General features: G+C 42.7%; 1 protein-coding gene and 1 long non-coding RNA gene across 3 annotated transcripts in view; one reads left to right on the forward strand and one right to left on the reverse strand.

Moving 5' to 3' along the window:
• Basp1 (brain abundant membrane attached signal protein 1) overlaps positions 1 to 10,992 on the reverse strand; it is a 50,430-nt gene extending 39,438 nt beyond the window's left edge. The window contains exon 1 of the mRNA XM_020179607.2: positions 10,779 to 10,992. The gene's annotated coding sequence lies outside the window, so the exon portion shown is untranslated. The remainder of the gene's footprint in view (positions 1 to 10,778) is intronic.
• A 322-nt stretch (positions 10,993 to 11,314) lies between these two features.
• LOC141424229 (uncharacterized) overlaps positions 11,315 to 14,519 on the forward strand; it is a 47,681-nt gene continuing 44,476 nt past the window's right edge. For both annotated transcript variants that reach the window (XR_012449214.1, XR_012449213.1), the window contains exon 1: positions 11,315 to 12,424. This is a non-coding gene — a long non-coding RNA (uncharacterized lncRNA). The remainder of the gene's footprint in view (positions 12,425 to 14,519) is intronic.

Below are 14,519 nucleotides of genomic sequence, written 5' to 3' on the forward strand. Positions count from 1 at the left end.
CTCAAGTTTCCCTTAAGTGTGACCAGTTCCTCCTTTTCAGAAGGGCTTTACCAACATCAGTATTTAACAGAGATACTAGTGCTCAGAAATGCCTTCCTCTCTCCAGGTTGGAACTGTGTAATTAGCTGGGGAGGAAATCAAAGGTATTATCAGACTCAGATTTAAATGAAAATGCATTCCAGCCAACTAAACCTCACACTAACCACAGCACACATTAGTATGCTAAAATATTTGTTCTCTTGTTGGCTATTTCCTCTACCAGGTAAACTATGCAAACAGTTGCTAACATGTCAGGACTTGCTAGTTTACCACATGTGTGCAGCTAATATTAACAACTGTCTCAATACCCTCAATTCATTGAAGATAAACCTCCTCCAGTTCTCACCGTCTTCCAACAGGAATCACACCCAACTCCAGACTGGCTTTGGTTTCTTTCGCTCCCCTTAGAAACAGCAGTTAGCGCTTTTTGCAGTAGTGCATCTTTCTGAACTTCTTTGGCCTTTATCTGAGATTCTTGGGGAGCTGAGATCACTCCAGAAATGACAAAGGACCCTCCTTTGATAGTGTGCCTAGCCAAGGAAGCTCAACACTAGAATGAAATCTACCAAGTTGCTGCTCCTGGCCTACAGAACACCAGTTAAAGGGGTGGCATGAGTATATTTGTCCCAATCTGCCAACTGCATCCTCTATCCAACGCCTCCTCCTCCCATTAATAAGACAGCATTTATTGCTGAAGACAAGGATAAAATTAAAGGCTGTGCTGCTGTTGACAGCATTAGAGTTTCAAGGCATTTTTTTAAGCAATGGCTAATTAACAAGGTTTTTGGGTGACCTGGGGAAATGTGAAGCTTGTTGACTTCTACATTCACTTTTCTGTTAAAACTCTCTGCTTTCAGAGTTGTAGTGAATCAAGCATATTTTTGAGAAATTAATAGAACTCCTTTCCCATTAAGAGTGCATCCCAATTAAAACTAAAACTCTTACCTTGTGAAAACATTTGCTAGCCTTCCGTGGTGTACTTACTTCTCTGCATTGTGGTCAGTTGAGTTCTCCTAAGACGCTCCCTGCTCCCCTCTCCCCCACCCCACCCACCCAGGACTATAGTGCAAATGAAATTAAAGCCAAGCTCTCAGGATGGCAGAACTAAAACCAGTTAGAATAGAAAAGGCAGAAGTGAATGGAATTAACTGTTAATATTTTGTTCTCCTGCTTTTGTCTCTTCTACCAATGAATAGATAACCAATCCTCCCATAATTCTTTTCACTGGTCAATCATTGCATTTGGGTAAAGGAAAACTAGTTAACATTCAGTTGTGAGTCAGAAGAAACACATACCTGAGAAACAATGATCAATCTTGTCTTAACCTTCTGGTGAACATTAGTGCAAACACATGTAACTTTGTATGAAAACCAAACATCGAAATTTCTAAAGTCCAGTTGGGTGAGCCCTGGGAAATCAGAGCTTGAGGTCTCAACAAAAGATCACCACGGCTACCGAGAAAACTCTTGTGCCACATTAAGCCTCCTGTCAACAGAGAGCCATTCACCGTATTTACCTGAGGTGTGATCACAAGAAGCCCAAGGGGCTACTCTCATCCATTGGTAATTGAGATTCTTTGCTTTTTTCTTAGGAAAATGAGTCATGTGGAGACTTCAGGATACCTTATTTGATCATGGTAATGCCTTTAATAAATATCCAAGTGGCTACCTAACCTTGCCCTTTCTTGTCTATGAATTACAGGACAAAGGCTGAGTGGAGGAGCCATCTTAGACCTGCCTCCCTGTAAATCACTGGCTTAGTTTCCATTTTTCCAACCAACCTTAAAAAGCCTAAAGCAAATACAGGACACAGACACTATTTTTACCTATTGAAATAGCTGCAAACATCTGTAAAGGTCAAAGACTGCAAGCATTCCTACAGCCCCTACAGTGGCTGAGGCAAGCTCAGATCAGCCTAGGCCAGTCCTCTGCCAAGACAACCATTCAGAGAACTTTCCTCTTTGTACCCTTAAGATACACACTGGCACTGTGAGGAGGTGATTACTGTTGTTTTCCTTTGTGATACACTGTTTCCTCTGAATCCATCTTTCTTCTGATTACTATTAACTTTTCTCTTGTGTTAGTCTGTGTTTTACTTGGTACCATCAATGGGAAAATGATGTGGGTCTTTTCAAAGTCACTCTGCCATGCAATCTGGGAAACTTACAATTCACAAAGTTCAGCCAGGAGAAAACTTTCTTCTACAACTATTTCTTTAGCAACTTAAAAGAAGAAGTTTTAATTTGGGTTTTTCTTAGGCATATACCCTCCTCTGAATCTGCGTAACTAGTGATTAAAAGCATTATGAAAACTGTGAGGTAACTTACTTTCTGCAGGTTTCTTGGAAAAATATAAATTCCTCAAATGCCCACTTATTGAAAGTTCTAAATAGACCAATTTAAATGCAAAATTAAGGGTCCCATCTAAAACTAAACTTACCTCAGTTTACCCAAATATGAATGCATATAAACAGTTTACGTTGCTGAAATCAGTTTCAAACATTCTAATATGAAGCTCATGGGAAGTTCCATATTTTCAAGAATTCTAAAGCTCTTTTAAATGTCTAAATCATCTCAAATGTTGTAATTGGCAATTCTTTAAAAAAAAGGTTAAACCTCTTGTTTTATGTAGCTCCTAAACCCATAAGCCAGAACACACTAGTAATGGGCAGAAATCACTCCCCATCCATCACTCGTCCACACAGTGCACACAATGGGTTTCCCAAGAGGTCTCTGAGCATTCCTAGAGCAGGGCATGTGACTGCGCGCTCATTCTACAACACCCAACTTAGTCTAAACCAACTGGCTTTCTTTCCAAACATGTACCTTCCATCTCAGCTCCCCAATCCTGTACCATAGTTCTTTTTAGGATGGCAATAAAGACGTAATACTAAGATTTATTTTCATAAGGAAAGTTATTTTAATGCATGCCATTTATTCTTTGGAATAAGAAGAAAATTATATGCAAATAATATAAGAAGCAGAGGTGGGTAAATTGAGAGAGGCAGATGACACAGGAATAAGCAGAGGTGGGTAGTAACTAGAAAGTTCCCCATGGGGGCATGTGTGGGATATTAAAAGGCAGAAGAGGGCCCCAAGAAAAAGATACGGGATCAGGACTGGATTTCAAAAAAATGGTAGCAGGATTTTAAAAAAAATGATAGGAATTTTTTATTTTTTTCAGGTGCAGGCAGTGAGTAAGAGTTTGATTGAATTTGACATTCTATGTTTCTCTATTTCTGCCCACCCTTCTGTCTGCAGGAATGACATTTTATTGGAAAATGAGCTGGGTTTCCCCTCCACCACTACCAGCTCATGGGACTTTTGTAAGCCACTGACTTCTCTAAGATCCTTTTGATATAAAAAAATACACAACACATATTTTATATTTTCATATAAAATAAATGTTTTAGTCCTGAGTTTTCAAACATTCTGCTGTAATGATGAGAGAATTTACAAAGGTGTGGGGTCAGGATAGTGGTTAAATACAGCCACTGACTTGCTGTGAATGGATCCTTCATAGAGGCAGAAGGAAAATGGACTGACAAGCCTAGGGCCGGGCTTCTTTCTAGCCAGGCAACCCTAATTATACAGCTGGAAACAGGGGTCCTAGTGTGCGATTTCTATCTCCAGAAGAGAATCAGAGTTAAGGCATTAGGGCAAATACTGCCACCTGGGAAGTGTTAAGGAGGGAAGAAAAGGGGCCAACCAAGTCACATTCATTGACACACCTTCATAATAGCAACCGTCATCATCATTGGGGTCATAGTTATTGTCATCCTAGAGAAGATGTGACTTGATATTAGACAGGGTTTGCTATCACAAAAAGCACCTCAAAGCTGTATGGATTTACTGTTGAATGTTTTTGTCTCCTAAGTCTCATCCACAATAAGTAATTTTTCACTGAAGACTTACTGTCAAGCTCTCTAAATAAATGTTAAATATGTTTAAAAGTTAGTTATTTTATCTCTGTGAGCCCATGTTACATAAGATAAAATAGCCAAGGTTTATGGAAAGTATAGTATACCACTGGTGAGTGAGTAGGGCTGAAAGCCATGGCTATGATTTAAGATCCACCAATTTCTATTAGCTCTGGGATATAAATAATGTACATTATTTAACTCCCTATTTACCATTTATTTACAGGTAAAATGAATCTTACAATTTGAAGGGATTAAAATTCAATCAGCACTTGTCGTCATATATCAAATAGTCAAGAAATGTCCATTTTCATTCCTTAACTTCCCCAAATTAAAAAAAAATCAAAGAAGTTTTTATAAAGATACCACTATATCTTATATGTTTTATCTAGATACTACTATATCTAAAGCCTCTTTCTTTACAGTGAACATGGGTAGATAAAATATAACTTCCCTTCTAAACCTATAAGATTCAAAAACCTGCTTTAAAAAACTAACTTGCCTAAAACTATAATGATTTCACCTTTGCTCCACAGCAAAGACACGTGTCAAAGAACAAGTCCTTTGGGATTACCCCTGAATTGAATACCTGAAATGTTAAAACCAATTCCAGTACTGAGTCACCACACATACCTGAAATTCCAAAGAACTTCGTTTTTTGTTTTTAAGAGGCCCTAGCCTCTAAGGTCTTCAAGGGGATAACTGCCTCCACAGATTTCTCAAAAGGTGACACCACCTTTATAGTCCTGTGCCTTTACATACGGCATGGAGGTGGAGAGGATGTGGGGGAATGTGAGAGAGGGAAGAGGGATCTAAGGTGGATTATCACTAAATAACATGTAACATAGAATTTTAAGTATCTGAGTTGGTTTATCAATCTTACTGATAATGACTAAGAGACTTCTTTAAGTGCTAATTAGTATATCTTGATTCGGGAACCAACCAAAGGTAAGTATTTTGGAAAGCTTGAATGGATTATGTCTCTACTCAAGGTCACAGGGCTAGTCAAGGGATTTCAGTGTCTCAACATATCAAATCAGTCTTCCTTTACCTCCGAAGGACTTTGAAGTTCCAAGAGCTTTCATATTATTATTTTCATTTCAACAAATTCCCTATGGAGCTTTCAGTGTTATATTAACCTCTTATCCACTATGGACTTCTGAAACTATTACAGGTATCCTCCAATATGCTCAAGGTATCCTTGGTGTATCTGGAGAATATTCCTAAACTATCGACTTCCATGTTCTACCAACTTCTGTCCAAGGCACCAGCATGGTCCTATCTTATAATAATGATCCCTTTGAAACAAACACATGACTCAACTGTAGATATAAAGTGAGCAAAATGGGTATTCTCACCACTTTATGGTGATTGTGGGCTAGTGAGATGTACTGAGTACATCTGAGGCATTGTCCTAAATGATAATCCTTACAATAACCCTATATCACAATCCTCACTTTAAAGGGGAGAATTGTGGAACAGAGGAGCTAAATAATCAGCTAAAGGTCAACAGCAACAAGCGGCTGAGGCAGGATACAAACCTGGGGAGTCTCACTCCAAAGGCCAACCCCAACCACACCTAAACTACAAATCTAAATATCAGACTCCCTAGACAATGCACAATTGTACATAACATATATATATATTAATATTTCAGAGAGAGTTCCCAAAAAACAAACAAGCCAATGAAGCCCAGGCCTTCCTCCCTTATCCAAAACAAATTTTTTAAAAGCCAAAAGTTCAAAAAATGTTTTAAGTGATAAGAAGAAAACATAGCATAAGGGCTTTGCCTTTCCCGAATACCACATTATCTTGAAGTGTTCCCCATGCCTTGGACCCCTGTGGGGCTTGCAGATGGTTTCCATTTCCAAGTTATCAGGAATGTATTCCTGGACTTTGCTGCTCAATCACACTGACGGCCTTGACTGGTCAAAAAAAAAAAGCCTCTTTTCCTTGGGTACAGAAACAGGAAAACATGCTATGTGGACTCGCTCTGCTCCCATTTCATCCTATTTCAACATCCAGAAGGGAAAAGAGAATGCTGTTTTAATCATGCTGTTTCCTAGGCTGGCGTTTCCACAGAATTAAAACTGAACTGCATCGTGGTGAGAATTTGACTCTGTGTGATGCTCCTTTACTCTAGAGGAGACTCAGCAATTTTCTCACAACAGTTACCTACACGTCTGTCTTATTAGCTGTGGAGGGGATGACATGTAACAATAGCCTCCTCTGGCAGGCTGGGAACTGCTGTGGTTTTAAGACTACCCCTACATTTTCTCAAAAGAACTTAAAGCCACCTCTTGAGTTACATAAGCAGCCCTGGGAAACTCACAAAGGGTGGCTAGTCTGATACCAGGCAATACGCTTTTGGGATAATCTCTACAGTGCCTCACAGAATTTCAAATTTACACACACACCAAGAACAGAAATTGGTAAGTATGATATCTGGGCACCTTTCAGATTGAGATAGCCTATTTCTGACAGAATACCTCTGAGGTCTCAGGTCTTCATTAATCAATCTGAAACAAAAACACAGCTGCATACACAGAAATTAGTTAGTGATGCCAATTACATTGAATGTGTTGAACACACAGACTGAGAGGTTAAGCAGCCCTTAAGAGCCAGCCATTGTGCTTATTCATCAGTAGGCATGTATGGTCCTTCTTAGTAACAAAAATTACTATCCCAACCTCACAAATGAAGAAAGTGAAATTCAGCAAGGGTTGAGGTAATTTGACCAAAACTTAATAGCTAATGCCTAGAGGCTGTTTACAATAAGTTTCTTCCCAAATGCCCCAGGGAAACCTCCCCCAAAACACATCTACTCCAAACACAAAGAGTATAACTTATCTTTTTAAAAATTCTGACTCTCTTCAACCTCATAGTCATTTCAAAAAGCAAAGGTCAGTTCATTGTATTATCTAAAGTCTTAGGATAAACTGGAAAAGGTTAAGTGAGTTGAGAAAACTAGATAAAATGATAAAGATTCTGCACCTGTCCTGGGAAACTTGTCCATGCACTCAGTGTTCTTCCTCAACAGTTACCTGGTTTCCAGTTTACCAGCTGAAATAATCATTAGGAAGATAACAAAGGCACGAATGAATGGGGAAAACTACTTGAGAAAGACAAAGGCAGAGGCAAATCAAAGCATTTCTTTCAACAGAAATCAAACACCAGAGGCACTTGCTTTTGTATAGCTTACAGGTCTTTTGGCAAAATTTTCTGAAACTAAAATTTTACCAGCAATCACAAAATAAGACAATTTTTAAAATAAATTCTTTATTTAATAAGCAGTGTTTATTCCAGCATTTGAAGTTTAATAGTGCTGACTGTGAGTTCTGAACCATGGACATGAAGGTCAATACAACCCACTTACTTTAGGACTACATGGGGAGATGAATATATCCGAGACTAGACAGGCTTTCCCTTTAAAATGTGTATTTAGAAAGACCAAAACCAATTGTTTTCCAAAGACCAATATGAAATCACTATCAAATAATATTCTATACCAACTAGTTTAGAATCACATCATTAACAAGATTTACTTTGTTGTAGGTATACATAAACAACATATCTATACATATATGTATACATGTATGTATATAGTGTGTACATATGCCACTTAAATTGCTTTTTAAAATGGTTCTGGGTGTTGCAATTTTTTGAAGAACTACCATGATTAGCATACACATTTGTTTTGCAGTTATCAAATCTCCCCCAAAGATATTTTTTTCTCTGGTATCACATTCCACTTACTATAACCACAGAATGAAAATGGCTAAAATTGCTCTTAATGTGAAATTAAGGGGGGGAAAAACCTAGAGAAACAAATTTACTGCCTCTTAAACATACTATGATTTGTTCTGGTAAATCCAAGAGGATTATAAAGAGGCCTCCAAGGATAGGAAACCTAAATGCTTAGGGTTCTTCTATTAAGTACTTAAACTAGGATTGGTAGGGGGTTGTGGGGTGGAGGAGAAAAGTTTCCTCTCTGACACAATGGCAGCTTGAGAATCAGTTAAAGAACAGAAATGTCAAGGTTCATATACTCACTTTTGGTGCCATTTTATTATGATTCATTTAGTTCCCTTTCTCTACCTGCTAGCAAAAAAAAAAAAAGAAAAAAAAAAAAAAAAACCCTGGCTAAAGGAATAAGATAACTGTTAATAATTTAAAATTTTGATTTTGAAATTATCTTATTTAAAAGCCTAAAATTCATTGAATTCGGAGCAATACAGACTATTGATTTAAGCCTATATTCCAATGCACCCCTCTCCCAAAACACTACCTAAAAGATTTTAAGTGCATATAACCCTCTAAATCATAATAAACCTCAGAATTCTAAGGAACAGAGAGGGTGTGGTACTTACCACCTGGAAGGTAGCCAGGCAGCCATTCTAGCAATTATAGGCTCTTACATATTAAACATGGTCAATATTAAGCTTTTATTAAAAGGGACAAAAGAAATAATTTCCACTCACTTGCTGCCACGTGTTATTCCACCAGGACTACTGAGAATCCTTTAGCACAAAGTCCTTTTAAATATAACCTACCATCTAAAAAAGAAATATAATATTTAGCTCCTACTTGTTATATGCAGTAAATCCCCTTTGGGATGGTAGAAGCAAATTAACCCCAAAAGAAACCAAAAGAATCACTATCTGGAAAATACATCATTGATAGAAAATCAGCCATCAAAGGAATATCATGGCTTCTGTTTGATATTGCTTTAAAAAAAATTTTTTTTTAAGGAAGAGTATGGGTTTAAAACTTAACCATCTTCACCCCAACAGCTCTAGCTGCCTCGTTCCTCTCCATCTTCATGGACTTTGCCTTTTGGAATTCTTAATGAAACAATAAAGGTAGGAAGCCAGAGACCCCAGTTAAGTGTTAGGATGCTGACAAGGTAACCATTTTCTCGCGCTGGCTTCTGTAGGCCATCTTGTTGGTATAAATGCCAAGATGTCTTAATTTTTCCCAGGTGGTGTCACTAGTGGCAACACCCATCGCTGGTTGGAGACCAAAGTCCCCTTGGTCAAATGACTGGCAACAAAGATCCTATCAGGAAAACGGTTAATTGATGCAAATTAGGAAAGCAAACTGACCATCCCTGCAATGCAATATGTTACAGGAAAAAGAACAATGGACAGTTCTAGAAAGAAAAAACCGCAGCGTGTGTTCAAAAATATTTAACCCACAATTTGCCCTCGCCAAAAAGGCTAATCCTATTTTTGGCCAACTGAACTCGGTAAGAATGCAAAAGACGAGTGGTGCTTGGGAAAGAAGAAACAGACACGCGGAATGGAGTGAGGAGGAGGGGGATGGCTGTCATTTGTGTCCAAGGGTTTAACGAAACATTTAGGGCAAACGCCTTTGTTCCTAGGCTTCGGAGGGGAGTGGGTGGGTAGATGATGGGGAGATCAGATGGGGCTGCCTGGTCCTCCACACCCTGCTCTCCGGCGCATGCGCGAGGCCAAGACAAAGGAATAGGTAATTACAGTCCCGATTCATTCATTTTGCCCGCAGTACAGGAGGTCTGTTAGCCTCAGCTGTATTCCTGGGGGGTGGGGGTTAACCCACACCCCTATAGCGTAAGACCACTTCGATGCTAGTGTTTGATTTTAATCCGCCAAGCAAGTGCTAGTGGCCTTGGCAAAGACAGAGGTGTGTCAGCCCTGCAGAAGATACAAAAATGCACCCATGTGCGCTGTGCTAATTTCAACACGGCGAAAACGACACGGGTGAAGGCTGTCCACCGAGTTCGTTTCAAAGTAGAAATGTCTCTGGGCAAGGAGATAAGGAACCGAGCCAAGCGTTCGATGAATATTCATGAAAAGAATGTGGTTCTCGGCCACGACTTGTATATGTGATCGGATCCAGAGAGTCCGAAATTTTGATTATTTTTTCTGGTGAGGGGGAGCAGGACCCGGGCGTCGGGTTTCAGCGTTAGCGCTCTGCAAAAACTGCTAAATCCCAATCCTTGGCTCGCAACTGGGCTGCCCGGGTTTGGGCCGCGCGCTGTGAGGCTCAAGTTCACACCCCCAGGCCGGGGCGGCGGTGGAGGAGCGCGGAGAATTCCCTGAGCCGAAGGCTCAAAAAAATAAAATGCTCGGAGGTGGAGCACGGGTTAGGGGGAAGGCTATACAGCCACGATCGAGGCTGGGGCTTTGATCTGCCTAGATGTGCTTCTGGATGCTCGCTGTCGTGTGAACCTCGTGTTCCTTGGCCACCCCAGACCAAGATCTAGGAGTCCTATGGGCCAAGGAGACCCATCTGCCACACCAAAAACCCACCCTCTGCCTTTGGATCAGACCAGATTCTCCGTCTTCTTTCTCCCCTTACTCCCACCCCACCCTACCCCCACCTCCATCTTTTGCTGCTGCGCCCCTCACACCGAGCGCTTTCTTCGCGGCTGTGAATGGTGTAGATGACAGAAACGCTCGGTTCAGTCCGCAAACCCTTGTCTTTGGGACTCGATGCGCTTGAAGGGTTTCGCATTTAGCATTTCCTCATTCACCAGCCGCTTCCCTCCCGCTAGCCCCCTTCCTCCCAAACTCCACTTATCAGCCTAGCCACCACCCCCACCATCCTCCCCACCCCGGGAGTGACCGAAGCCGCCCACCTCGGGCCCCCCCATCACCCGGGATCCCCAAAGCGCGACGGAGCCCTCAGGAAGGGAACCCACGCCCCGCTGCCGTCTAATCCCGGCCGCGCCCGGGCTGCCTGCGGCACGGAGAGGGCTCCAGGGGCTTCGGGGTGGGGCGGGGAGTCGGAGGGGACCTCGGTCCCCAAGACCGCGGTGGCGGCGGGCGCTTCCTTACCGGCTCTGGGTGCCTGTGCCGCCCCTGGGTGAGCGCGGTGCCGCCGAGGGGCCCGGGTCGCTGGCGTCCTCAGGCCCGGAGCCTGGATGCTGGCGGAGGCGCTCTCCCGGCTCGACGGCGGAGCCCGGAGCGAGGAGCGAGTTGGAGCGCTGCCGCCGCCGCCGTCGCCGCTGCCGCTACTGCCGCCGCCGCCGCCGCTGCAGCCTCTGCATTTCTCGCGCTCGCGCTCCCCCTCCCCTTCCTGCCCAGCGCCCTCCCCCGGCGCGGCCGCCCGCCCAGCTCCCTCCGCCCGCCGACCCCGCCCGCCTCTCGCCCCTCCCCTCCCTCTCCTCCCCTCCCCTCCAGCCGGCGCCCCGCCCGCCCCCCAACTCTCTGCGCCCCTACCTCTCTCCCCTCCTGCAGCCCCACCCTCCCCTTCCCTCCCCTTCCCTCCCCTCCCCTCCCCTCCCCTCCAACCCCGCGCCGCTCCCGCTTCCCCCAACTCCCCACTATCCAAGTGCCCCCACCCCCTCCACTCCTGCACAGTCACCCCATCCTCTCCTCCTCTCCAACCCAGCGCCTCCCCCAACTGCCCTCTATCCATCTTTCCCACACTTGCCTTCCCTCCTTTCCACTCCCCTCCATTCCCCCCCGCCGCGCCGGTGTCAGTCCTCTCTCTCTCTCTCTCTCTCTCTCTTTTTCTCTCTCTCTCTCTGTCTCATTTATTTGGAACGGTTGAATAAGAAGTGTTCTTTCGGGCTCTTGCTCAGATTCAGGGGACTGATGAATGACACTCCTGCCACAAGCTACCCTTCTTAGCACCCTAATCCTCCCGGCTCCAGACGTCCGGCTGAGATTCCGCTATCCCAGCAGGCAGAGGGGTTTGGGGTAACCAACTGGCTCCCCTCAGCCCATCAGGACAGAGGCCGGCGGGTTTTAGGGTGGCCCAAGAGCAGGCACGTCTGGGCTGCGCTGCCTCTGCGTCCCACACGCGCACCTCGGGCGGCTCCTGCACCCGCGGGCTGAGCCGGGAGGCAGCAGCTTTGAGAAGCTACGCCGCCGAAGTCCAGCGGGAAGGACGGGCCGCATCGCCCCTCGGAGGATGCTCTCGGGACTTGGGAGAAGAAGGAGGGAAGAAAAGCGCCCTAGTAAAGGCACCGTCGACTTTTGATGTCTGCTTTTATGGAGGCCACCAGCTCTGCGAAGACAGGCTGGCCATAGCAACCAGCACAGTGCTGCTGGGAACGCACCGGTACTGGCTGTGGCCAACCGTGTTGTGTCCAGGTGCTTGTTCTAGGGGGGCGACCACTTTGTGTAACGTCTGAACACAAGATAGCCACCAAATTTGGGAGATATGTTCACCGTGCTTACCTGTTGACAAGAGGGAAATACAAAAAATAACACATTGTGGCACCGTTTATAACCGTAGATTCTTTAGACAAAAGCCAATTTTACCTTCCCGCAAAACCCAACTGGACCTTTGGAACTTTCTTTTGCTGCATTTTGGCGCCCTCTGGCCGCGATTGGAGTGCTTGCATATTCTCTGCATCCCAGCAAAGAAAAACCCACCCAGTACCCTCCTGACCTGGGCTTGTATTCAGAACAAGCCTAGCCTCCAGAATTGCGATAACAAAATGTAACCATATTTAGGGGGACACATAATAAAGGTAAGTACATCCGTACCCCATGGGAGAAAGGTAAGTGGTTTTTCTTTAACAGGAAAATAAACTCATTAGAACTTTAAGTTAATTAAAGTGCAATCTCCACCGAATTCTAAAGTGGTGGGTTTGCAGTGCAAATACTTGTAGTTACAGTTTTATGAGGCTGCGCCAAATTACATCAACACATGCAAGCTGGAAATGTTGCATTTTAACCCATTGGTGATAGAAAAAAGGGTGAGGATGGCTTGTTTTTCTCTTCTCCTCTATCCTCTTTACTCTTTTCTCTCTCCTCTCTTCTCTCTTTTCTCTAGACTGTCTTCTCTCCTGCTATTTAAATGAAATGAGAACTAAACATAGTACAAGGACCAAAAGCAAATTGTGAGTGTTATTGCTGCCAATGCATTTTATTCATTTGAGCATTTATGGCAGTATACCACCTATGAAGCTACATGAGGGGTTTCACAGCCTCCTATCTGAGGCGGGATATTTCCCACACCACTACCAGTGGTGACAATCAAAAATGGCTCCAGATATTGCCAAATGTCCTTGGGAGGCAAAACCACTCCAGCCTGGAAAAAAAATTGGGCTATAAAATTGTTAACTTTTATAAACAAGTCTCTTATAGATGAATAGTTACAATTTTATGCTCAAGATATTTTCTGACTTTGTTAGAGGAGCTGAGTAGTTATTTATTTACATTCAGGTATTTTTTTATCCCAGTGGTCATCTTAGAATTAGAAAATATGTTCCCATTGTATTTGCATGATAAGCTTTGAGTGTTCTACGTTTTCTTTTTCCATTTAAAAAAAATCAGACATGATAAAAATCAATGTTCAGTACCTTCAGTGCTTCTGGCTAAATTTTCATGATGCAGAGAGAAAACAAGTCTTTCAAAGGTGTGGTTGGAATACAGATCACAGGTTACTATGGAAACTGGAGGCAAAAATCTTATACCAATGAAGAGAACTGCAGATCTCCTCAATTTTCTCTCCCATTGGATTTAGTTGTTTTCTTCAAATGTTTATTAAAAAGAAAGAATGAAGAGGTGCTGGGTTACAGCTCAGCAATAGAGCACTTGCCTAGCTGGAGGCCACTTGGTTCAATTCCTAATACCACAAAAATGAGGGACAAAGACATAGAAAGGAATTCTGCCAAAATGTTTCATTATAATGCAACTATATCTCTATATACAATACAGCTTGGGGATGTTTTTAGTTGTTGCTCCAATGACTTACCTTTTAGAATGTACGCTTTTTTTTTTTCCTTTGGTGGGACCAGGATTTGGATTCAACACTTTGGCACTAGTAAAGCAGGTGCTCTACCACTTAAGCTACACCTCCAATCTGGGCATATAATCTTGAAAATTTTTATAAAGCATACACTCAGAAAATCAGTGAGCAAAAACCTAAAGCTCTGGATTTTAGAAAAGCATTAGCGTGACATGTTGTGGATGTCATGAGTTGTTTATATTATAGACTAATGAATTTGGGAGCTTATATTAAGGATAAAATTTATGGTGACTTTAATCATTTTTTGCCATTATATTCACGAAAAAAGACTACTCTCCAAATGAAATGAATATATTTTCAATAAACAAAGGCTGGACTTCTTGGCTCATCAACTGAATTCCACTTAACTGAATTCCTGCATGACTTGCTCCAGTGAAGCACAACTGACATGATGAAGATATTTACCAAAAATTATTCCATGATTACTGATTTTTGCTAACAGATTTGCCACAGAATCACTTGCTATATAAGGGACCCAGCACTCAAATTAGTCAGTTTTTGATAATGTCAATGTGTGTTCAGCTTTTTAAATCATGTCTACAGTATTAATTGAGACACCTGCAGTGGATTATTTATATAGACCCCACCTCAGCTGTCTACATCATCTACCGTTTCCTTTCCCTACCTCCCACATCACCCTGCAAAACCTAATCCTTTCTCTCTAAGTAGTGAAAAGAAGGTAAAGATCTCAAATAAAAGCTGTAAAACAACACGAATGAAACAAAGCATGGGGATAGTGGTAGTGTTACACCAGCCACCTCAGCTTGATAACTTTTGGATTATTCTTATTCATGCCACCAAGTTAACCCAAC

Source organism: Castor canadensis, chromosome 6 (assembly GCF_047511655.1).
Source record: "Castor canadensis chromosome 6, mCasCan1.hap1v2, whole genome shotgun sequence".
In the NCBI taxonomy this organism is placed as follows: Eukaryota; Metazoa; Chordata; class Mammalia; order Rodentia; family Castoridae; genus Castor; species Castor canadensis.